The sequence below is a fragment of the Meriones unguiculatus genome, chromosome 20 (genome assembly GCF_030254825.1).
Source record: "Meriones unguiculatus strain TT.TT164.6M chromosome 20, Bangor_MerUng_6.1, whole genome shotgun sequence".
NCBI lineage: Eukaryota > Metazoa > Chordata > Mammalia > Rodentia > Muridae > Meriones > Meriones unguiculatus.
Genome location: NC_083367.1, coordinates 52,644,194 through 52,670,471, shown reverse-complemented (window position 1 = coordinate 52,670,471; position 26,278 = coordinate 52,644,194). Strand labels below are relative to the sequence as shown.

Genomic DNA, 26,278 nt, shown 5'->3' with positions numbered 1-26,278 from the left:
ACAAATAAGTCAATGGACATAAAATGGTCACTCCAAGGCAAACCTATGATTAATTTAATTTGTAACAGGGTCTATTTACCCACCATGGCCTTGTAATTATAGTAGTTACATTAAACATACAGTGTTCTCCAGTTATAGTTCACCTCTTATTTAAAGCCTGTTCTGAATAAACAAGCTCACCATTTGTTTTCCTTCCTTTACTCCATTGTTTCAGTTTGTTTCGTTAGCTTGCATTTTCAGCTTCTGCCACCTCATTCTTTCCTCATATACTCTTTACTTCTATTCTTATTTTATACTGAACTTTTCATTAATAAGAGTCTTTGTTATTTTATCATAAACGGTGAAAGGCTAAATTCTTCCATAATTAGCTTCATCATTGTGTATATTATGGCCTAATATCTCCAGTAATCAATTAGCCTGTGTGTTCTCTTTGATATTTTTATTATATAGAAATGTTATTCAATATTTTATTTCTTAATTTATATTAAATGTGTAATCAGGAAAATACTGTATGTATTTTTTTGTCTTCAAATTCATTAGTTCCTATTCTATGGCCTAACACATAGTATATATAAAAATATATGAGTTTTTGTTGTTGTTGTTGTTGTTTAATTGAATAATAAAGTCTTCTCTATATTATTCTTAAGTTCAGTTTTCTTATATTTCCTCACATATCTTCTACTCAATTACTATGCACGTTATTGAAAATTTTACACCAAATGCAACTCTCATATTTAATCATGTACTCCTCCAATTAATTATGTAATTTCTGATTCTCATTTGTGGCAATACATCATTTTTTTCATCACTTGGCAGATACCTGTTTTAATTGTTCAATGGTTCTATTTTGAATCTCTGAAATGTTCTTTAATTCTGTCTTCTCTCTTTTCTTTTTGTGTGTCTCACTGTGTGTCTCTGTGGGCCTCTGTCTTTTCTCTGATGTCTCCTCTCTTTGTATCCTTTTGTGTCTCTCCTGTCACTTTTTCTTCTATCTGTCCTGATTCACCCAGAATATATGCTTTAACCCTGAGCTATGATGCAGTCTACAGTAGTCTTAATAAAAAAGTTACTGCTTGCTTTTACAAAAAATAAAGAAAAAATAGAAGGAACATGTATAACAATGTGACATTATTTGTATTAATGTATGTACTAGAGTATGTATTAAAGTACTGTACAGGACTGTTTTAACTATCCTGTTGTTTTTTATTTTCCATATGATGTTGAGAATTGATCTTTCTAGGTCTGTAAAGAATTGTGTTGAAATTTTGATGGGAATTGCATTAAATCTGTAGATTAATTTTGATGAGATGGCCATTTTTCCTATGTGAAATCTACAGATCCATGAGCATGAGAAAGCTTTCCATCTTCTGATATCTTCTTCAGTTATTTTCTTCAGCAATGTGAAGTTTTTGTCATACAAGACTTTCATTTGTTTGGTTAAAGTTATGCCAAGATTTTTTTTAAGTTTTTATTATTATTTGTGGCTATTCTGAAGGATGTTGTTTCCATAATTGCTTTTTTATTAAATTTTTATTTTTATATATTAATTACAGTTTATTCATTTTGTATCCCAGCTGTAGTCCCCTCTTTCTTTCCCTCCCCATCCCACCCTCCCACCCTCATTTCCTCCCATACCCCTCTCCAAGTCCACTGGTAGGGGAGGTCCTCCTCCCCTACCATCTGTTCCTAGTTTATCAGGTCTGACCAAGCCTGGTTGCATTGTCCTCTTCTGTGGCTTGGCAAGGCTACTCTCTCCTCAGGTGGAGGTGGTCAAAGAGCCAGCCACTGAATTCATGTCAGAGATAGTCCCTGTTCCCCTTACTAGAGAACCCACTTGGATATTGAGCTGCCATAGGCTACATCTGAGCAGGGGTTCTAGGTAGTATCCATAAGTGGTCCTTGGTTAGAATCAGTCTTAGAAAAGACCCATGTGCCCGGATATTTTGCTGTCTTTTTTTTCTTCCAATATTATTTTATTTTATTTTTGTTCTAGGCATATGAAATCATTTTTATTGGGAACACTGAAATGCATGATTTTAGATTATCACACCACAAATGAATTTTTCTTTTCAATTAATTTAATTATGTACATTACTTCCTGATTGTAAACCCCCTCCTTCCTCTCTTTCCTGATCCCTTTTTTCCCTCCCCCCTCCTTTTCCTTAGAAAAAAAGGAATTCCTCAAAAAAAAAGAAAGAAAAACAACAACAACAAAACCATACTAACATACCTCAACACATCATGTCAAATTCAGACTAAGAGAATCTTCTTTTACTAAGGCCAGACATGGCAGTCCAGGGAGAGGAAAGTGATCTGTAAGCAGGCAACAGAGTCCATGTCAGAGACAGCCCCTGTTCCACTTGCTAGGGAGCCCATGAACTAAACTTCCCATTAGTTATACATGTGTAGGGATCTAGATCCAGTGCATGCCTGCTCTTTGGTTGCTGCTTCAATCTCTGTAACCCCCATGGGCCTAGGTGAGTTAACTGTGTTGGTATTCTTGTAGAGTTCTTGTGCTATCCAGCTTCTGCTATCCTTCTTTCCACTCTTCTACAAGACTTTCCGAGCTCTGCCTAAGGTTTGGCTGTAGGTCGCAGCATCTCTTTTGATCCACTCTTGGGTGAGCCTCTCAGAGGACAGTAATACTAGGCGCCTGTCTGCAAGCATAGTTGAGTATCATTAATAGTATCAGGAGTTTGCTCGCTTCCATGGGGTGGATCTCAATGTGGGCAAGCCATTAGTCTCTGCTCCAGATTTAGCACTGTAAATCTTGTATGCAGGATAAACTTTGGGTAGAGGCTTTTGTGGGTGTGTTGGTGTCCCCTTCCCTCCATGTGAAATAGTGCCAGCCTAAAAGGTAGTCACTTCCATCTCCATATCCCCTGCTGCTGGGAGTCTCCGCTAAAGTCATCCCATTCCTCCCAGGAGCCCACCCTGTCGCAGGTCTCCCCAGCTTGCCTCAGAGATGACTTGTTGCCTGCCTTTAGATTCTTTCCTCTAGTTGGGCTGCCTTGACAGGCCTTAGTGTGAGAGGATGTGCTTTGCCTTACTGTGATTTAATGAGCCAGAGTGGGTTGGTACCCCTTGGGGGCCTCACCTTCTCTGAGAAGAAAAGGAAAGAAGGAGGAGGAGGGGACATAGAGGTGCGATTGAATGAATAAATAAATAAATAGATAGGTGGATAAATAAATAGGGGAGGGAGGAAGAGTACTCTTTATTTGCTTACACTGAAAGGCAGGTGCTGGTGAACCTGATTAGTTTCAGGGACTTCTTGAAGCTATTTTGAGATGTTTAACTTTTTTTGTTTAAAGGGTTTCTCTGCAAGATGGACTGTTTTAATGTCAGAGGAAACTGTTACACAGCAAATAAATGTTTAAAAGTACAGCATGAATCAATATACTGACAAAACCAGGGGACAAATAGTCTTATTACATTGTGCACAATAATTAATTTTTCACTGACCAATTTTCAGTCTTTCTGACTATGGAATAACAGTAACCTGATTTTATATAACATGTTTACCTTTGCAAGGAAGAGCCTGAAAATCATGGCTCATTCAAATAATAAAACGGCAGAACTTTCTAAATTTTGCCACATCAGTGACAACCTGTAAGGTTCTAATATCTTAATATGAAGAGGCTAAAGCAAACTGTGCAGCCGTCTTCTGAGGCTCTGTAATACTCTTGTTAAAGACTGAAAATCTGTCCAAAACATACAGTAGAGGTTTTATGTTAAGTTGTTTCAGCAATAATCGAAAAACGAAGAGCTATTAAAATCTGCATTAAGGTCTGATGCATTACTAATTTAGAGAAGTTTTATTGATATATTACCTAAAAATAAGGATAGTGAAAGGATTGTGAGATCATGTACATTTCTCAAACCCTCTCTGAAACGTGCACCCAAAGGATTTAACCTATTCCACATACACTGGTGGAGAATGAGTGTCTGACTGAATCCTTAGTAACTCTGCTATTTCAAGATACCTCAGAGCAGAAGTAATTCGGAAATAGGGATCACAAACCCAAACCTCATTATCTTTGATACTTTTAAAGGAATAGTTAAAGCAAATGGTATTTTGTTTTTTTAGGATATTGTTAGGTTGTAAGGTGTTTTATATATTTTATTAAATTAAAAATTTACTTTTGAAGTATAGAATGCTTTCTCATTAAAACAAAAAGTTATCACAAGAGATTTTATCCCTTGATAAGAAACCATGGTGCCTGAATAACTATATAATTACTTATATATAATGTATGTAACAAGAATGAAAAAAATCATGAATTTGAAAAAGAGCTAGATTTATATGGATGTATTTGGAAAAATGAAAGAGAGGGAGGAATAATATAATTATGTTATGCTCTCAAAACTAAACGAAATATTTTTAAAACTAAAAGAAATACATTAAATGAGCACAAAGAAACAAATAAATAAATGAGCACAAAGATGTAATGAACCTCTTAACTGTTTGGGTTTATTTTTAAAATAAAAATCTCTTTTATTTTAAAGAACATGCAAATAGCATCATTCAGCTAAGTTGTATTCATACAAACAAGGTCTTAAAATAGTCAAAGTCAATACATAGCAATGAATTTCTATGTAGTTAGAATATCCATTTTGATAAGATTGAACTTGTCTTTGGACTTTTCAATATCTATATTGATCATATTTTATGCACTTATCTCCCACAAACCAAAAACATGCAGCAGAGTTAAAGTGAGTAAATCAATTAGCTTTACCTCCTTTTTCTGTTACTCGTGTATTCTTTTATATTTTCTATATTCTTCTTTTTACATGAAATTTTAAAGTTCTGCATAGCAAATGGAAATATCAGAAGCTCACATACACAACCTATGAATACACAATCTACAAAATGGTGGAAAAGCTTTCCCAGCTGTACTTCAGACAAGGGGCTAATGTCCAGTATTTACAAAGATCAGAAATTAAATACCACAGAAATAAAACTGACAATATTCAATAGAACGATTTAAAAAAAAAAAAAGAAACACAACTAGCCAATAACTTTTCTAAAAGATGTTCAATATATCTAGTCATCCAGAAAATGGAAACCAAAAGTCATTTTAGATCCCATCTCTCACCTTAGTCAAAATGGCCATTATCAAGAACCCTGACACAAAATATAAGGATGTGAAGATGATGCCCACTGTTGTTGGGGTGCATATTAATAAAATCATTGTGGAAATAATTTGGAGGTTAACTTACGTATTAATTTAGAGGTTATCTTAAGCATTCACTCTTTGGAATATACCCAAAGAATATACTCCATACACGACCAGAGATGAGTGTACTGTTATATTTATTACACTCTTTCAGTTATAGCCTCTGAAACTGTTTATATACAATGTTTTGAGCCACTACATGGGTGCTGGAACTCAAGCTGCATCCTCTGGTGGATCACAACTGTCAGTAACCCCAGTCACAGGGTTCAAAGGCCATTCTCTGACCTTCTCAGGCACCAGACATGCACGTAGTATACAAGCATATGAGCCAGCAAAATATTCATGACAAATGACTGTTAAAACATGACAGTTAAGACATCTCCCCAGTGCCGACAAAAGGATCTGCAGTCTCAGCGGCAGATGTACTACAAGCTTATGTCTTTGTCTGAAGGTCATGTAACTGGAGAAAAAAATTTCTCTAGGATAGATATTAAGTCTTTTCTTTACAGGGCACAAAATATTTTCTTGGTTAGGCTGAGGTCTAGCCAAACAGACAAAGTAACTTACAAAGTAGATTCTGAGTCATTTTCCATTAAAAGGGAAGAGATTTTCATCTTTCATGTGACAGAGACTATAATTGGTCAGAAAAACAAACCAAATACTCAATCATTGCTGTCAGGAGAGAACAGTGAATGAGTCATACAAAAACTAGAAATAAAAACGGCATAAATATCACAGAAAAATTAGAGACAGAAAGAAAAACAAAGTGCAGCATCAATGTTTTCGAGGTTCTCTTGAAACTGAGAGTCTCTCCAGGAAAGAAGAGAAGTATCTATACATGAATAAACCCAGAGGATTTATCTATTTATTTATTTATTTATTTTCTTTCTTTCTTTTTATTATTATCATTTATTACAATTTATTCACTTTGTATCCTGGCTGTGGCCCCCTCCCTCATCTCCTCCCAATCCCACTCTCCCTTTCTCTTCTTCCGCTATACCCTTCCTCTAGTCCACTGATAGGGAGGACCTCCACCCCTTCTATATGACCCTAGCTTATCAAATCTCATCAGGCTTGGGACTATGCATGAAGATTGCCTAGACCCTCTGCTCAGTTGTAGCCCATAGGCATCTCAGTCTCTAAGTGGATTCCCTAGTAAGGGGAGCAGGGGCTATCTGTAGCATGAATTCAGTGGCTGGCTCTCTGATCACCTCCACCTGAGGAGTAGTACATGCCACAGAGGAAAACTATGCAACCAGTCCAGAGGATTATTTATATCACAAACAGTACAGTTTTGGGTTCTAACAGGTAAATTCATTGAGTAACTTAATAAGTAAATACCAAAATGAAAAACTAAAACTTTAAAATATCTTTGGAAACCTAAATCTTGTGCAAACAAGAAGGGACTAGGACCCTGTAAACACAACCAATGAGCTCACAGGGACCACAGCAGCATGCACAGTACCTGCAGGCATATGCACCAGACAGGGCCCTAGAGGGGACAAAAATGGATGCGACACCCTCCTCCTTATCCCAGGAGCTACCGCCTGCAGATAACCACTCACAAATTAAAGACAAGTTCTCTCTAAAAATATTGCGCTGGAGAGACAATTCGTGTGGTCCGGCCCCATTCCCAGTAGTCGATGGCCACTGCCAAAAGAGATCAATGGCAACTTTGGAGATTATTTTGGTCTCATAATGTTCTGTCAGGAGTTGTGTTGTTTTGTTTGTTTGTTTGTTTGTTTTTACCCTTCCAAGTCCTTTTTGTATATATTATGGCTTCCGGCTCTGTGTTTTTGTGGAGTTACCGTGTGTAGGAGTAAGTGTGTCCGTATCTCTACGTGTTTATAATGCTTTTTCTTTTGCCCTTTTGCTTTGTTTGTTTAGTTGTTTGGTCATGTTCCAGTAATGGCACGTATAGAAATCCAATATAATTTTTAAAATAAATAGAGCTATATAAATTTTAAATTGGGAAATAATTGAGCTTATATTTTAGAATACATGATTATGAGTTTCATACTCTCTTTGTATTCTATAAAGTTTTATAGAAAGAATACAGTTGAAAAGATCTAACACATTTTTCAAAAGACAGATAATTATATAATTTATACTAAGTCACTTATTAATCCAATAATAATGTTTTATTTTTGGAGCCTTAAAATATTTTCTCTGTATACTGTATTTTAATTTATATGTTTCTTCTCCAAGGCATGTTTTTCAGAAGTCCATTTTATCCCCAATAGTCACTTGTTACTTAAAAAAAAAAAAGACCTATTAGAATATTAACTATGGCTTCAAGTAATTTATTGGTTCATAAATTGGTAAAGGCCAAGGCAGGGTACAAAACTGGCAATTGCCAGTATCTAAAATTTACTGTAGAGTCTATGGTCATCTTAATGTCAAAAAAAATAATGCGCATTAAAGAATAGTTTCATTCACTATTGGAATTTTTTTGTGAATAAATTATATTTTGGTAATCCTGTTCAACATTTATTATACCATGTTAGTGAAATTTAATGAGTATAACCTATGACAGCATGTCTCCCATCAATATAAGTACATATTACAGTAATGACAAACAGCAAGCAAAAGGGCTTGGGCCAGTAGCTACTAGCTGTGAGAATACGGTTAGAGAACTGAACCTGTAGCTTTATTTACTGAGCCCTTTTAATGTTTTCTTCACTTTATTTATTCTGCATAGAAAGTAGCTTGTAAGTGCTTGATTCACAGAATTTTTTTTTGTTAGTTTCATTTTGTTTTATTTTGTTTTTCTAGACAATTCTCAATTCACTTTTCTAGGGTTTATGGCAACGTTCTCTGGTCCTTTATGGACAGTATTCGATGTAACACCTTGCATGGATAATTTTATATGCATGGTGTTTTATATACCTCATTTATGCTTTAAATCTTGAGTTTAAGCATATCAATAAAATAACTGTTGAACAAATGAATTAATGATCCTGTCAGGTCTGATGTATCTTAACTGGATCAGAAGAGTCCCTTTTTTCCCCCTATTTTTCTTTGCTTCTTTTCAAAATGTTTCCATTTGAAACAGAGCAGGTTGAACATGTAATGGGGATTTATATCAAAAGTCCAGCCTTATCAGTTACATGATACATTTTTCAATATAATTAAACAGCTTAGATATGATCATGGAATAAAAGTATGAATGTTAGGTAACTTTAGTAAAAAAAAAAAACAAGGAATGGGAATATAATCTATGAAAAAATTCAAAGATAATCTATGGACATACATAGAAGGAATTTTACATGGACTCAATGGTGTGTATTTTGGAATATATATGTATATACGAATATGCGTATGTATGCAAGAACAAATAATGAAAAAAAGAGAACATGAATTACAAGGAGCGTGGGAAGGAGTATAAGGGATGTTTCAGTGAAAGAAAGGGAAAGGAGAACCATGGCAATTAAATTACAATCTTAAAATAAACAACACGACATGGTCATTGCGGAAGACTGAGTAAACAGATGAGAGGTTGGGTATCTGCAGGTCTACAGAATGGCTTGCTGAAGAGTTGGAATTGCTATGGAAAAGTGTGGGAGATTTTCAAAAGATGCAGATTTTTATGTATTCATAAAATTGTCATAGCATCATCAAAAGTTAGAGTGGAGAATATTATAGCTTAGATGGAAATGATAGTTGAGTGAAGACGACATCTGGATGTAGGCAGTGTTAGTCATGAACTACAAAGATTCATCTGTTAATTGTGCAGCATTAACTACATAGAGGAGGAGCTCTTTAGTAATGTGCTCCAGAGAATATGCGGACTATGGTTTGTAATTACTGGGGAACACGACTTGTGAATGAGGTTGTCATCTTGGTGACTCATATGCCTAGACTGGATTTGATATGCTAAGATTTCTTGGGAAATATCTCGGAACAGTTAGATGGGAGAGATCATTAAACAAGCAGCGAGTTTTTCATATAGCAATTCCACCTTTGAAGTATGTGAACAAAGATGAGGAGAGGGGAAGTAGTTTGTAAGATAAACTAGAGACCAAACAACCGTTCTTAGGTTCCATAAAATAAAGTCCATATTTAATCACTGACCATAACTAATGTAAGCATGGAACTTTGAAATGAAAGCCAAGGTGTAGTCAAAGGCATACTCAGAAATCAGCATCTGGAGACCCTTGTGGCTTTTCCTGAAAAAAGATTTTAGAAGATTATCATTTTAAAAAGTTTTAAAAATTATTTTATTTATTTTATATCCCGATTGCAACCCCCTCCATTGTGTCCTCCCCAGTCCCACTATCCCACCCTGTTACCCCTTCCCCCGATCCCCTTCCTCTAGTCCACAGAAAGGGGGGCCCTCCCCCCTACCATCTGACCCTAGCCTATAAAGTATCATTTGGACTGCCTGCATCCTCTTTCTTTGTGTCCTGGCAAGGCTGCCTCGCAAGGGGGAAGTCATCAAAGAGTAGGCAATTTAGTACATATCAGAGATAACCCACGTGGAGAATGATCTGCCTATGGGCTACATATGAGCAGGGAGTCTAGGTCATTTTCATGCTTGGTCCATCGTTCCTGCATCAATCTCTGCAGGCCACACTGGGGCCAGATTTGTTGGCTTTGATGGTCTCCTTGTGGAGCTCCTGTTCTCTCTAGGTCTTGCTATACTCCGACTCTTCCGTGAGGCTCTTTGACCACCTCCCACAGAGGAGGGAGCAGCCTTTCCAGGGCACAGAGGAAGACAATGCAGCCAGTCCTGTTGAGACCTGATAGGCTAGGGTCAGAGGGAAGGGGAGGAGGATCTCCCCTATTATTGGACTTGGGGACGGGCATGGGAGGAGATGAGGGAGGGATGGTAGGACTGGGAGGGGACGAGAGAGGGGGCTACAGCTGGGATATAAAGTGAATAAACTATAATTTTAAAAAAGTAAATAAATAAAAAAAAAAAGACTCCCAACACTCTACCCAAAGTTTGTTTGTGAGTCCCAGCATCTGCCTCGATCCCCTGATGGGAGGAGTCTTTCGGAGGACATCTATGGTTGGCTTTTCCTGTTCCCTCTGTTCCATGGCTTCCGGTGTCTATCCTGTTTCTGGTGTCTGTCCTATCTATTCTGAATGAGGATTAAGCATCTTCCCTAGGGTCCTCCTTGCAGTTTAGCTTCCTTAGGTTTGTAGATTTTAATATGTTTATCCTCTATTATATGGCTAATATCCGCTTATAAATGAGTATATACCATGTGTGTCTTTCTGGTTCTGGGTTACCTCACTCAGGATGATCTTTTCTACTTCCATCTACTTGCCTGAAAATTTCAGGATTTTCTTGTTTTTAATTGCTGAGTGGTTTCCCATTCTGTAAATGTACCACAATTTCTGTATCCATTTTTCTGCTCAAGGACATCTAGTTTTTTTTTTTCCATATTCTGGCTACAATGAACAAAGCTGTTATGAAAATAGTTGAGCAGATACCCTCTTGTATGGTGGAGCATCTTTTGCGTATATGCCTAAGAGTGGTATGCTGGGTCTTGAACATCATTTCTTACACACTTTATCTTCCAAGTGTCTCACCCACTGGCAAGATCTTAATGCCTTTTCTGAAATCACTTATGTCCTTTCTGTATAAACCTTCAACTAATCAAAATGTCAACTAATGTACGCAAACTTTGAGAAACTTCAAGAGGTGGAAAAAGTGTCGAGCATGATACGGCCAAGACAAAAGTATTCTTTGTGTTAGGTGCAGTAACCAATTTGGTTGGCTATAGAAAACCAAAGAAATTTTAGTTCCTTTCTGGATGTAAAATTATAAAGTACAATAGGATCAGTTGCATTCCTGCATACCCCATATCTTCTGAGCAACATGTCTTTGTGCTGACAGAGACTAAGCAGACGAAATTAGATAGCAGTTGGCTGCTTATTTTCATACAGAGAAGAGCTTAGGTGTCAGTGTTTAGAGGCTCAAATCTGATGAGATAAAAATGTGTGTATTATAGCTGCTTCAAGATTAAAGTCATGGGAGAGTTTTCTTGTCAGGGACTTGACAATTGTATGCAGTTATAAAGTTTAATCTTAATTATTAGTTTAAGAATAATATACCCACATGTCTTTCCTGCGTGTTTTGAATGCTTAAAATGGCATTTACTATAAAATGATGGAAGGCTTGACTGGTTACAAAAATATGACCAGATCAGGATCCGTATCACCCAGTAATAGGAGGCTTAGCTAGGTTAACCAAGTATATTCCTTGGTTTACATCATCCATGGTTTCTACATTGACCTCCAAATGACAACAATTCCAGTAGTCTCACTAGTATTCTCTCTCTGTATTCTTCCACCATGTAATCCTTCCTTCTCCAGTCTCCATGCAACACCCACTCAATTTGAAAAATGTATTCTCTTTCCTCTTCCCAGGGAAATTTGTATACCCCTTTGAGCCTTCCTTTTTTTTAATTTCAACATTGCACATATTATTATTATTATTATTATTATTATTATTATTATTATTATGAACAATTTATTCATTTTGTATTCTGGTTTCATCCCCTTCCATCATCTCTTCCTGGTCCCACTCTCCCTCCTTCTTCCTCCCCTATCCCTCTTTTCTCCTTCCCCTATCCTTCTTCCCGAGTCCGCTAATAGAGGAAGTAGTCCTCCTACCCTACTGTCTGATGATAGCTTATCAGGTCACATCAGGGAGGGATACCTGGATCTTCTTCCTCTGTGGGTTGGCCAGGTTGCCCCACCAGGGAGAAGTGATCAAGGAGCGGGTTATTGAGTTCATGTCAGTGACTGTCTCTTTCCCCTTACTAGAGAACCCACATGGAGACTGAGCTGTCTATGAGCTACATCCTAGTGGGGGGGGGGGGGGATCTAAGTCCTCTTCATACAAGGTCTTTGGTTGATGCATCAGTCTCTGCAGTCCCCACTGGACTCAACTTGTTTGGCTTTGTGGGGCTCCTGTCTCCTCCAGTTTCTTCTGTATGTGCTGGGTAGAGTCTTTTAGAAGACATCTGTGGTAGGCTCCCTCTTGTTCCCTCTCTTCTACTGCTTTAGGTGTCTATCCTGTTTTCCCTTCTGAAGAAGAATTAAGCATCTTCCCTAGGGTCCTCCTTGTTGTTTAGCTTCTTTGGTCTATAGATTTTAATATGTTTATTCTATATTATGTGGCTAATATTGACTTATAAGTGAGTATATACCATGTGTGTCTTCTGCTTCTGGGTTGCCTCATTCAGGATGATCTTTTCTAATTCCATCCACTTGTCTTCAAATTTTATGATTTTAGCTGAGTAGTATTCCCCTGTGTACCAGAATGCCTGTATCCATTCTTCTGCTTAGGGACATCTAAGCAGATTGTTTCTAGATTCTGGCTGTTACGAATAAAGGTGCTATGAGCATAGTTGAGCAAATACCCTTGTACGGTTGAGCATCTTTTGGATATATGCCCAAGAGTGATGTAGCTGGGTCCTGAGGCAGCACTATTCCTAGTTTTCTGGGTGAATAAAGAGTAAACTGTTGACCTTAGTGACTGTGCTACTGGTATTCTGTTCAGGAAGTTGTCTGCTGTGCCAAGTAAGACTAATCTTACTTTCTTTTCAGTCAGGTTGGGTATATCTAGTTTTAGCATGAAATCTTTAATCTGCTTGGAATTGTGTTTGGGCAAGAAAGCAGATATAGATCTATTTGCATTCTTCTACATGCAGACATCCAGTTTGTCCAGCACCATTTGCTGAAGTTGCTGCCTTTGTTCTATTGCATAATTCTGGCTTTGTTATCAAATATAAGGTGTCCATGAGTTTGTTGATTTGTTTCTGGAGCTTTGATTTATTCCATTGGTTAGCTTGCCTATTTTTATGCCAATATTAAGTGGTTTTCATTACTATAGTTTTATAGTAGAGCTTTAAATCAGGGATAAAGATATCCTTGCAAGATATTTTTTTCTTGTACAGGATTGTTTTGATTTTCCTGGGTTTTGTTTGTTTGCTTGCTTTTTGTTGTTGTTGTTTTTCCACATGAAGTTGAGCATTGTTTTTTCAATGTCTCACTTTTTATTTCTGCTTTTGTTAATTTTGATATCCTTCCTGCCTTTTAGCTAGCTTGAATTAGGTTTTGCCTATCTTGCGGGTTTTCTCAAAGAACCAAATCTTTGTTTCATATATTCTTTTTATTTTTCTCTGTTTAAAGATAAGCACAGGGTCTTTTCTGAGACTGACACTCAACCAAGGACCATCTATGGATATATCCTAGAACTTCTGCTCAGATGTGGCCCGTGGTATCTCAGTAACCAATTGGTTTCCCATAGTAAGGGGAACAAGGACTATTTCTAACAGGATCTCAAGGGCAGGCTCTTTGACCTCCCCACCACCCCAGGGGAGGAGCAGTCCTGTTAGGCCACAGAGGAGGACTTTGCAGTCAGCCCTGAAGCTACCTGATAAAACAGGGTCAAATGAAAGGGGAGGAGGTCCTCCCCTATCAGTGGACTTGGAAAGGGGCAGGGAGGAGACCAGGGAGGGAGTGTGGGGTTGGGGAGAGAATGAGGGAGCAGAATACAGCTGGGACACAGAGTTAACAAAATGTAATAACCTCTCCAGCATGTGTTATCACTTGAGTTTTTCATCTTGGCCATTCTGATGGGTGTAAGGTGATATCTCAGGGTCGTTTTGATTTGCATTTCCCTGATGGCTAATGAGGACGAGCATTTCTTTAAGTGTTTTTCTGCCATTCGATATTCCTCTGTCGAGAATTCTCTGTTTAGCTCTGTTCCCCATTTTTTAATTGGATTACTTGGATTGCTGCTTTTCAGCTTCTTTAGTTCTTTGTATATACTGGATATTAGTCCTCTGTCAGATAAAGGGTTAGTGAAGATTCTTTCCCAATCTGTAGACAGCAAAGACTCATGACCAAACCTTTGGCAGAGTACAGGGAATCATAAGAAAGAAGGGGAGTTAGTCTGATGGGGAAAGGATAGGAGCTCCACAAGGACCAAATATATCTGGGCACAGGGTCTTTTCTGAGACTGACATTCAACCAAGGACCATGTATGGATATAACCTAGAGCCTCCACTCAGATGTAGCCTGTGGTAGCTCAGTAACCAATTGGTTTCCCAAAGTGAGGGGAACAGGGACTATTTCTAACAGGAACTCAATGACTGGCTCTTTGGTCTCCCCACCCCCGAAGGGAGGAGCAGTCCTGTTAGGCCACAGAGGAGGGCTTTGCAGCCAGTCCTGAAGATACCTGATAAAACAGGATCAGATGAATGGGGAGGAGGTCCCCCCTATCAGTGGACTTGGAAAGGGGCACGGTGGAGTTGAGGGAGGGAGGGAGGGAGGGAGGGAGGGAGGGAGGGAGGGACTGGGAGGGAACGAGGGATCGGGACACGGCTGGGATACAGAGTTAATAAAATGTAACTGATAAAAAAAATAAAAAAATAAAAAAAAACAAAATGTAATAAGAAAAATAAAATAAAAAAAAAAACAAAACAAAAAAGATAATTGTTTTCAGCTCTGTTTGATTATTTCCTGCCACCTACTCTTCTTGGGTATGGTTGCTTCTTTTTGTTCCAGAGCATTCACGTGTGCTGTAAATTTTCTAGTATGCGATCTCTCAAACTTATTTATGTAGGCACTTAGTGTTAGGAATTTTCTGACTAGCATTGTTTTTGTTTTGTACCATAAGTATTGGTATGTTGTACATTCATTTTCATTGAGTTCTAGAAAGTCTTTAATATTTTTTTTTTCTGAACTTATCACCCAGTAGTAATTCAGTAGAGAGCTGTTTAGTTTACCTGAATTTATAGACTTTTTGCTGTTGAAATCTTGCTTTAAATCATGGTGATCTGACAAGGAATGGGATTACTTCAATTTTCTTGTATCAGTTGTGGCCTCGTTGTGGTCGATTTTGAAAAAGTTTCTTTGAGATGCTTGGAAGAAGGTATATGCTTTTCTGTTTGGGGTGAAGAATTCTGTAGAGATCCGTTAAGTGTATGTGATTCATAAATTGTGTTAGAGCCATTATTTCTGTTCAGTTTCTGTCTGAATTGCCTGTCCGTCGGTGAGACTGGGGTATTTTTGACATCTTTAACTATTCACGTGGGCTTTTAAATGTGTGATTTAAGCTTTAGTGACGTTTCTTTTAAAATGTGGCTGCCCTTTCATTTGTGGCAGAGATGTTCATAACTGAGACATCATCTTGGTGGCTTTTTTCCTCTGATGAGTATGAAGTATCCTTCTCTATGTCTTTTGATTAACGTTGGTTGAAAGTCTGTTTTGTTAGATACTAGAATGGCTACACCAACTTTATTCTTGGGTCCATTTACATGGAAAAAAAAACATAAACTTGAACTCCCAGGTAATGTCTATCTTTGATATTGATAAGTGTTTCTTGTATGAAGCAGAATCATGGATCCTGTGTTCCCATCCTTTTGGTTAGACTTTTTTTTTTAATTGGAAATTGAGCTCATTCACATTGAGAGGTATTAATGGCCAATGATTGTTAATTCCTATTTTTTGTTGTTGATGGTAGTGGTGGTTGTGTGTGTGTGTGTGTGTGTGTATGTGTATAAGCATGCATATGCCTGTGAACTTCCCTTCTTTTGGTTATTCTGTTGTGAGATTATGTATTTATTGTGTTTTCAGGAGTGTAGTTAGCCTCCTTGGGATGGAGATTTCCTTCTAGTACCTCCTAAGTCTGCATTTGTAGATAATATTGTTTAAGTATCACTTTGTTATGGAAGATCTTGGCCTCTCCATCAATAGTGATTGAAAATTTTGCAGGGTATAAAAGTCTAAGCTGACATCTTTAGTCTATTGGAGTCTACAGGACATCTATCCAGGACTTTCTGTCTTTTATAGCCTTCATTGAGAATTTGGTTGTAATTCTAATAGGTCAGCCTGTAGTTAATTGGCCTTTTTCCCTTATAGCTTTTTATATTCTTTCTTTCTTCTGTATGTTTAGTATTTTGATTATTATGAGGCAAGGATCCTTTCTGGTCCTATCTATTTGGTGTCCTGTCAGCTTCTTGTACCTTTATTAGTATGTCCCTCTTAAGGTTAGGGAAATTATATAATTTTGTTAAAAATATTATCTGGTACTTTGTGTGGAGATTCTGCTTTTCCCATTCCTATTTTATGTTTGGCCTTTTGAGAGTGTCCTTCATGTCCTGGATGTTTTGTGTCAGTTTTTCTAGATTTAATGTCTAATTTTCTTTGACTAACTTTTTTAACTAATATATCAAGTTCTTCTATTGTATCCCCTATGCCTGAGATTCTCTCTCTTTTCTCTTTTGTTCTGTTGGTGATACATGCGTTTGTAGGTCTTACTAGTTTACTGAGATTTTTCATCTTGAAGATTCCCTCAGCTTATATTTTCTTTTTTTCTTCTATTTCCATTTCCCAGTCTTAAACACTCAACTCATTCCTTTCACTGGTTTTGTTTGTTTGTTTTTGTTTTATTTTCTTGGCTTTCTTTAAGAAGTTTATTCATTTCCTCCCATTGCTTGCTTGTATTTTTCTGGATTTCTTCTAGGGATTTTATTCTTTAAATATCCTTTTTAAGGATCTTTATCATCTTCCTAAATTTGGTTTTAGTACAATTCTCTTGTGTTTCAGCTGTGTTAGAATAGTCAGGGTGGAAGAGTAGATGTGGTAGAATAGCTGGGCTCTGGTTGTGCTGTATTACCCTGGCTGCTATTAATTATCTTCTTATGCTGACCTCTAGGCATGGGTTTTGAGTAATTGTAAGTTTAGGTACTGATTTTTGAGTTAATTTTTGTTTAATTTTTTTTTTCTTTTTGGAGCCTATTTCCTCTGATAGGCCTATGATTATGGTGAACGAAGAGTCCAGCAGGTTACCTCTCTTTGCTGGTATTTGACAGACTATGTAACCTTTGGGATTTATGTGTGGCATTGTCAATGAGCTTCTGGAAACTGGTATGCCCTCTTTAATTTCAGGTACTTGTGTGGCCTCTTGTAAAGCAGTGGGCTTCTGTGGCTCTGGGTACCTGTGCAACCTCTGATAAAACAAAGGGCTTTTCCCAGAGTTGTGGGCCAGGATTTGGAGCTGAAGGGAGGTCTCGATCCTACATTTTTATGCTGAGTGTATCAGTCATTTGCCTCAATACTCCATTTACCCTACCTAGTCAATTTTCTATAACATACCATACTGCTGATCATAATGGAAGCTGTTGCTTTAATTGAAAATAACACAAACCAAACCATGAACACTGCTCCAAATTAATTTTGGTATAATGCCAAGAAAAAAGTAGAATCTTTCAGTTGAATGATTGCTGGAAAAGTGAAAAATAGTATGAAGTTGGAGAAAGTGTAAAAAACTTGTATCTTGTGTTTTTGGTTGTAAGCCTAACCTTTAATGGTTGAGCCATTTCTACAGCCCAAGACTTTTAAAAACAGATTTGTTTTGGGAATGCCTGATGACCTTAGATATTGAAGTAATAAAGAAACTATAAGAGACAGAAAGAATAATGGGGAAAGAATATTCCAGTTACCTAGAAATACACGCTGATGGAAAAAGAGATAAGCAAAGGAGCCATGTCTAGAGATGGTCACTATTTGCAAAGTGATGGAAGAACTTTTTTTTTTTTTTTTGGAAACAACTACTAAATCAAGGTGATTGTGGTGTTCATAGAAGAGCATTTTATAGGGAGACATTTGTCAGAGCATATCTTGAAATTCTGTGAGAATTTGCTATAATAAGAAATAAGGAACAAGTAGTGATTTTCTCTTCTTTACTTTTTAATAGAGGTGAGGTAACCCAGAAATAATTTTTTTTGACAATGAGCCATTGAATTTATTTTATTACAAAAGTTTATTACAACGTGTGATAGGCTCCAGGATAACACTTCATTCTAGCTGCAGGTGGCAAAGATGTTATGGCAGGGAATACAGATGTTTAAGTAGGAATGGAAGAGGATCACCATCACCACAGATCTGAGGAACAGCTTACTTTTTGCTAGATTTCTTAATTCCACCTGTGGCCAAGGGACTCTTCCCTGAAGCCTTGGCTTTTAGCTCCTCGAGTGTCTTCTGCTCCTCTTTCTGTTTCTGCTGGAAAGCTTTATCTTCCTCATCCATCTCCTTGGCCTGCTTCGTGGGCTGTTTCGGGGGCTTATTTGGCCACCTTTGTGGCTGGACATGGCACCGACAGAACCTTCCCCAGTCCCCGATCCTAAGATAGCAATATTACTAATTGATGCAACTATGAAATAGCTTATCCTTCTTCAAAAAGTAAGAAAAGTGTCCTGGAAATACGTCTTCTTATGTCTTATGTGCATCTTCTCTTCACCTTTGTGATGGAAGGATACCTTTACAAAGTATAATGAAGTTAAACCTTTTCTGTATTTTTATCTCAAGCCCATTTAACACACCTTTATTTGCCTATAAATGTTAACTCAATTGCTACTGTGTCCAAAGTGTAGCATCAAGAGTTTGTGGTGTGTAGGTACAACTGTGCCACACATGACAGTCAGTTACAATTAGGGAATTGTAGAGGAAAACTGCTTCTGTCAGTGAGTCAGGAAACTAGGTGTTAGTATGTTTGTGTATCATGAACTTTGAGCAGGGGAGCTTAGCATTTTCAAGAGCATCTGGTGGTGAGCTGTGGAGGTATATGAAGTTTAACCTGCACAATGGGATTCATAGGAGAGAAACTGAGGTTACCTTAGCATTGGCTTACCATGCATTGTGCTCCTTGTTTTACTATTCCCTGAGTCATCCTCATCTCAGCACATGTGGAGTCTGAGGTTTCATAAGGAGTAAACGCTCTTTAAAAAAATTATTATTTCCCATATGGATAAAGAGAAAACAATTTTCAGCATTGTTCACACTCACTCAGCTGCGTTTCTTAAATGTTATTTCTGAAGGAAATCATTTCAGAAGAACCTAATTAGAACTAGAATTCTAGATTTCTAAACTGAATTTTTATGTAATCTCAAAAGAACTTGAAGAACAAGGGGGGTTAGAAAAGCAATAGTATAGGTTACCTCAAGAAAGAGAAATTATTGTCTCTATCATAATTATAAATAGTACATTGAAACATGCTTAAGCAAATAATTAGTCAAAATATTTAGAAATTTCTTACCCTGTGAAAATTGGTTTGCAAAAGCTTGTTAAATATATAACTTATATACATTTTATAACATCAGGGTTGAGAATCTAACTCATATGCATTTCTAACTTTATGAATAAGATTATAACGGTAACTAATACAGCTTATTAATGTTTATCATGATAAAAATTATAATGTGACATGTAACCATTTAAAATGTTTGAAATCATCCCAAGAAATTAAAGTAAACATAACATGTAATAAATAAATTACAGTAACAATACTTGGAAAATATAGGAGTTGAAGAATCAGTTTCAGTTATTTTTGTCACAGCATGTGGCTGGCCTTACATTCTGGTTTATCAGCTGCCTCCATGTGGATTGTGGTCCTTATTCAGTGTGTTTGAGCAATGGTGAAACTCACGTTTTCCAAGTAATGTGGCATAATGGAGCCTGGATCGCTCTAACATTATAGGATGGGCAGTACTCTGTTCTGTTAAGATATCACATTAGCTAAATTTACCTCGTGAGCAGAACCTTCCAAAGTCAAAAGTCACTGCTCTTCTCTGTGAATATGAATAATTACTTAATTACTATAAATAATGAACAATTATTAAGCATTTGCTTAGAATAAGTGTGTTATGTATGTGTGTATATATGTGTATATATATATATATACACATATATATGTTTGTGTATATTGTGCTTTCTTTCTCTCACCCTCAAAAATCAAAAAGAAATTTATTTTATGAATCAGAGTGGCTTTTCCATTTAAGTATTGAACAAATAAAAAGAAGATGTGAAAGTATAATTAATGATTTATTTTTTAATGCATTGCTAGGTAGAGTCCTTCAGAGGCCCTCTATAGTAGGCTCCTGTCCTGTTTCTTGTTTTCTCCTACTTCCAATGTCCATCCCATTTGTCTTTGTAAGTTAGGATTGATCATCTTACCCTGGAACCTCCTTCTTGTTTAGCTTCTTTAGGTGTACAGATTTTAGTATGTTTGTCCTATCTTTACAGGTCTAGTATCCACTTATAGGTGAGTATATTCCGAGTGTGTTTTTCTGCTTCTGGGGTACCTCACTCAAGAAGATCTTTTCTAGATCCCATTACATTTTTGGATTAATGTGTTCACACATATTTTATTGTTGTTGCTGTTGATGGTGTGTTTTAACATGAGTCTGTCATATAATGTAGTTTAAACTTGAACTCAAAATTCCCTTGCCTCATCTTTCCATATACTGGGATTATAGACAAGACCCCTCACACTCAGATGATTTTCCATATATATATATATATATATATATATATATATATATATATATTTTTTTTTTTTAATTTAAAGAAGCAACAAATTCTTTTAAGATGAAGGGATATTCAGTCAATATCTATAAAATATCCAAGCTGAATTCTTGATTGTCCAATGAAGGCAACATTCTTTCTTTTAAATTGTTTTTTTTTTAATTTTAAGTATTATTATTTATTACAATGTATTCACTTTGTAGCCTAGCTGTGGCCTCCTATTTCTTTTCTTCCAATCCGACCTTCCCTCCCTCTTCTCCTCCTATGCCCTTCCCTTAGTCCACTGATAGGGGAGGTCCTCCTCTCCTTCCATCTGACTCTAGCCTATCAGGTCTCATCAAGACTGGCTACATAATCTTCCTCTGTGACCTGGCAAGGCAACACCAACTACTGGGGTGATCAAAGAGCCAGCCACTAAGTTCATGCCAGAGACTGCCCTTGCTCCCTTTACTAGGGAACCCACTTGGAGACTGAGTCCATGGGCTACATCTGAGCAGGGGTTCTAGGTCCTCTCCATGAATGGTCCTTGCTTGGGATATCAGTCTCTGCAGGGCCCCTAGGACCCAGTATTTTTGGAGCTCCTGTCCCCTTCATGTCTTTCTATCTCCCTCTTTTATCATAAAATTCCATGAGGGCACTGGACAGGAGCACACCACAGATGACCTCTGAAAGACTACAGATGGAAAAATCTGAGCAGAGGCTGAGACTCACAGCCAAACTTTGGGCAGAAGGCAACGTTCTTATTCTAACAAAGTACCAGATAAAAGAAAGAAGGGATGGTGGAGGTAAAGAAGGAAAGGCATAGGAAGGGAATAAGAACAAGTTTGATTCACGATTTAAGAGTCCACCCTGGTGTAGAAAGATGCTGAGCTGTGGTGGTAAGAACATGAGGTGGCTGCTACATTGCATCTCATACTCAGGAGGCCAGTGTTGAATTCACTTACTGCCGTTATTCAGTTAGGAAGTCCAAGCCATGGACAATGGATCTTTCCATCAGTTAAACCTCTCTGGAAATGTCCTCATGGACACACCTCGAAGTGTATCTCCTAATTGATTCTAAATCTCATCAAGATGACAATCCAATTCTGTATCTCCACAATTGGTTTTCTTCTGTGGAGAAACTACAGGAATTTTTCTGTTAAATCCAATGGAAACTTGTTGCTATGATTTTTGATAATCAGAGGTAGGAAATGGTCATATAGAACAGAAATGAAGTGCATTTTATCAGCATTAACTGTTGGTAGGTAGGCACATATTTATGTGCATTTGATGAATATTTATATGCATTTAAGATTCCTTTCTTGTTCGTAAACCTTTCAGATGAAGTGAAGAAAAAATTCTATAAACTGTATTTTGTTATGTAGAGGTACTTTTATGAAATGTCCCCGATTATACATTGTTACACTGTTAGAAGGAACATTTTGATTCATTAGTTGTCACAAAAGCTAACAATCTCTTTAACATTCAATCCAAATAATATAATGAAATCCTTACTTTTTCCCACAGTCCAGTCCAGAGAATTATTTTTCCAAGGAACAAGTGACAATGTGGTTTTGTACAACATTTTTGAATGCAGGGAATGAAAGATTCCCTTGCTTTACAGATTTTGTCCTCTTGATCTATATCTGAATATTATCAAGTATGTTGTATATCTTCTTTCATTAATGAAGCAAAGGTAATATATGTTAATATAAATAATGGTCATCTTTATGTAGAAACTAAAAGAATATCACTCTGGGTAGTATTCATTCCTTAATAATAGAAACCAAAATTTTATCATTGCATATTAAATTGGAAGAAATGGTCCAGAAGAGCATAGAAAAAAGTCTAAGAACAGGTACACAGCTCACACATTGTTATAAAAAGATATGAAAGAGAAAAAAAGTCATTATGAAACAGAGAGAACAACAAATGAATACCAGTTATAGATATTCATTAAGTTGCAAAGAAAAAATACTGAGATGTATACAATTTTAGAAGCATTGCCTTGCTATTTAATTATATCATATATTTTCTCTAAAATGAATTTTCTTACAAGTTTTATCTAAATATTTCTATAAAGTTCATGACATATCCAAGAAAGAATGTCATTTAAATATAAATTTATGTATTCTGTCTCATTGTCTTTATTTTATATTTTCATAAATTAGCAATTAAATTGACTAAATGTGTTTATATGCTTAAATGTCATTTGAATCTTTTTGAGAGTCTAAGATATGTGCTCTTATTTTAGCAAACTACAATTGTAAATTCCCCAAATGAAAATATTTTCTGTTTCTTTAGAACACAAGAGAGCACAAAATTTAAGAATAGGAAAAAGGAAAACTTATTACAATCTTAAAAACTTACTAAAATTAAAAAATCATTGTTTTAATTTAAATTTGTGTTTAATACATGTGTGAAAGTTTTACCGTGCACGAAGAACGAGAAAATCATTCAGCAGGTACTAGACATTGTGCCAGGGCTCTCCAAGTGCCTTCCCTGAGCTGAATATGCATTTCTATTTTCACTCTTCCTTTTTTATGGTTTGTACCGCTAGCTAGCTTGTCATTGAACACTGACACTTATAGACAGTAACAGCATTGGCAGTAATGTCATGAGAAAGTTGAAAGTTTAATTGCTTTTTATCTTTGGCACTCTACAGGGAAAAAACACACACACATTTTATACTTTACTTCTTGCATAAATGGAGAGGGCTCTAAAAAAAATATGATGTGAAGATCTGTTTAGCCCACTGGCCAAAGCATCCATTAGAAATTTTTCTGAAACAATTAATACTAGAAAGTATACAGCAACAGTGGCACATGTCTGTAATCTCAACACTGAGTGAGGCAGAGGCAAATGGATCTCTGTGAGTTCAAGGCCTGTCCAGCGTACAAAGCAAATTCAGGACAGCCAAAGCTATACAGAGAAACCCTGTCTCGAAAAAACAAAAAAGGAAGAAAGAACAAAAGGGGGCACCACACTCATTGATCGGAAAAGTGAATCTTGGAAAATGGCACACCTATTATATAGGTAAAATAATTTCAAAATATCTCTTAGTTTAGCAACTAAGATGCAATGTCACTTCATGAGAGCTAGATTTGTACTCATGTTATATTAATGCCTTTGAGCACTTTTATATTTGTTAGCATTACTATAGGCACAGGTGAATCTTTATTTTAGATTGCTATCGAAAATCATACCAAATAAAATCATAATATTATGCAAAAAGTGTTAATCCCATATTCATTCTACAATTAGGTGTATAGTTTTACTATAGTATGCCTATATGTGTCTAAATTTTAATGCAAATATATGTTCCATAACAATAACACAGCACCAAATATGCATAGTGTGTAAATAATGAAAACTTACCTTCCTGTCAAATTCTTATATTAGGAGTATGATAGTGTAAGGTTAAGTGTGTAATACTTATTAGTGAATTGTTCATTAGTATCATTAGTTCTGAATCTTAATTAGATGTTTATTAATTATTAAAATAAATATAATATACAAAGCAATTATATATTGTTATATATAGTTACATGTTTTTATTTATTCTTATTTTTATATAGTTTTATATAATTACATATGTTTTGATTTATACTTGTAAATTTACATATTATTATTATATTTTCCTAAAATCTACTAATCATAGATATGTAACATAAAATGTTTCTCTGTAAACAACATAAGTAAATTTTTTGAAATTTATTTTCTGTTTCCCATAGGAATAATTCATAGAATTATTCTCTCTTTTATTTGACTTGCATCCTTGATTCTAAAATTATAGCATCAATTTATTTTTCTTCTAGGGCTTAGAATCTTCTGTATTACCATTTATAGATACATTAACAAGTTTACCTGAGAAGTATAAAGGGCATCACTTTTTACTATTTGTTTATTAAGAACAGAAAACAGACTTATTTTTTCTACATCTATTGGTTCAAATAACTGCTGTGAGAATGAGTCAGTTTTGGGAAACTCCAGCATTAGGTCTGTCTGTTTAGGTGTGTGTTTACATTTTGTGAATGACTATTAAATTCATTATAATAAACTTGCACAGTGATTTACACTAAAATAAAAAGTGGATGTTGAAATGATTGCTTCATGAGTATTCTAGCACTTGAGAGTGCATTGCATGGTATTTTATAAGATAAATATAATATTGTAATAATTTATATTAGAAGATCTGCTAATACATTCTTTTTTGGTTTTGGTTTGTTTTTTCCATTCACTTCTAATTTATTTATTTTTTATAAAATACAGTTTATTCACTTTGTATCCCAGCTGTAGCCCCTCCCTCATTCTCTCCCAATCCCATCCTCCCTCCCTCATTTCTTCCCAAGCCCCTCCCCAAGTCCACTTATAGGGGAGGTCCTCCTCACTTTCCAGCTGATCCTAGGCTATAAGGCCTGGCTACATTTTCTTCCTCAGTGGCCTGGTAAGGCTCCTCCCCCAATAGGGGGAGGTGATCAAAGGGCCAGCCACTAAGTTCATGTCAGAGACAGTCCATGTTCCCATTACTAGGGCACCCACTGGAGACTGAGCTGCCATGGGCTATATCTGTGCAGGGGTTCTAGGTTATCTCCATGCATGGTCCTTAGTTGGAGTATCAGTCTCAGAAAAGACCCCAGAACCCAGAGTTTTTGGTTCTGTTGCTCAACTTTTACAGCTCCTGACCCCTCCAGGTCTTTCTATCTACCCCTTCTTTCATAAGATTCCCTGCACTCTGCCCAAAGTTTGGCTTTGAGTCTCAGCATCTGCTTTGATAGCTTGCTGTGTAGAGTCTTTCAAAGGACCTCTGTGGTAGGGTCCTGTTCTGTTACCTGTTTTCTCCCTCTTCCGATGTCTGTCCCATTTGCCTTTCATTCTATTAGAGGTGAAGATGCTGACGAAATAAAATCAGGGTTTTGGGTGTTTTGTTTGGTTGGTTGGTTTTTGTTTTGTTTTCTGCTTACATTTGATCCTGCTTCCAGCCCATACTATTAGTTTGATTTTGGAGTAATTACAACATGATCTGTAACTCTAGATATTTGTTGGGCTGAAACTTGTCTTCCATTTGAACATTAATAATACGTACAGCAATTACTATAATTATAGTTATATGTGTGTATGTGTGTATGATGACAGTAGAAAGGAAAGGGATTATGTAGGAGAAGAAAAAAAAAGGTGTGAGTGGGAGAAGACAGACAGACGTAGGGAATGAATTTAAACAAAGTAAATGTTTCATATGTATGAAAAATGCCAGAATTAAATCATTATTTTGTACAATTATTATATGCTAATAAAAAGTAATAAAAGGAAGAAGTATTTCAGTTCATAGGATTTAAGAACTTGCTAAAAAATATTCAAAGAACAATAGCCAGGCAACGGTCCAACTTTAGAATTAGTAGTAGTCCAGCAACAGATTAAGTACACTGCAACTGAGTCTCTGTTAGTGTTCTGACTGTAATTTCCAACTCATATTTTTTTTCTTCTGAAAACAATCATGTTAGGATTGGAGAAATTTCTCAGTGGGTAGAGCACTGACTGCTCTTAGAGAGAGTTTGATTCCCAGCACTCACATTCTGGTTCACAACCCTTTGGAACTCTTTTCGCTAGAGATTTGCAGTGCTCTTCTGGCCTGTGTGGCCACTGCGATGTACATGCTTGATCATACATGTAGAGAGACGTAAGTCAATGCCTGAAATTTCTTGGACAAAATATAAATATTTAGCCCATACACAGGCATAACACATGCAAGAACATGCTAAACATGTGCGAACATGCAAAAGCCTATCAAGTGA

At 36.4% G+C, this 26,278-nt stretch overlaps 1 protein-coding gene and 1 pseudogene across 7 annotated transcripts in view; one reads left to right on the top strand and one right to left on the bottom strand.

Annotated features, from left to right (window-relative positions):
- Positions 1-26,278, top strand: part of Grik2 (glutamate ionotropic receptor kainate type subunit 2) — a 657,687-nt gene that overhangs the window by 568,685 nt on the left and 62,724 nt on the right. The window lies entirely within an intron of this gene.
- Positions 18,102-18,295, bottom strand: LOC132649518 (translation machinery-associated protein 7-like; annotated as a pseudogene).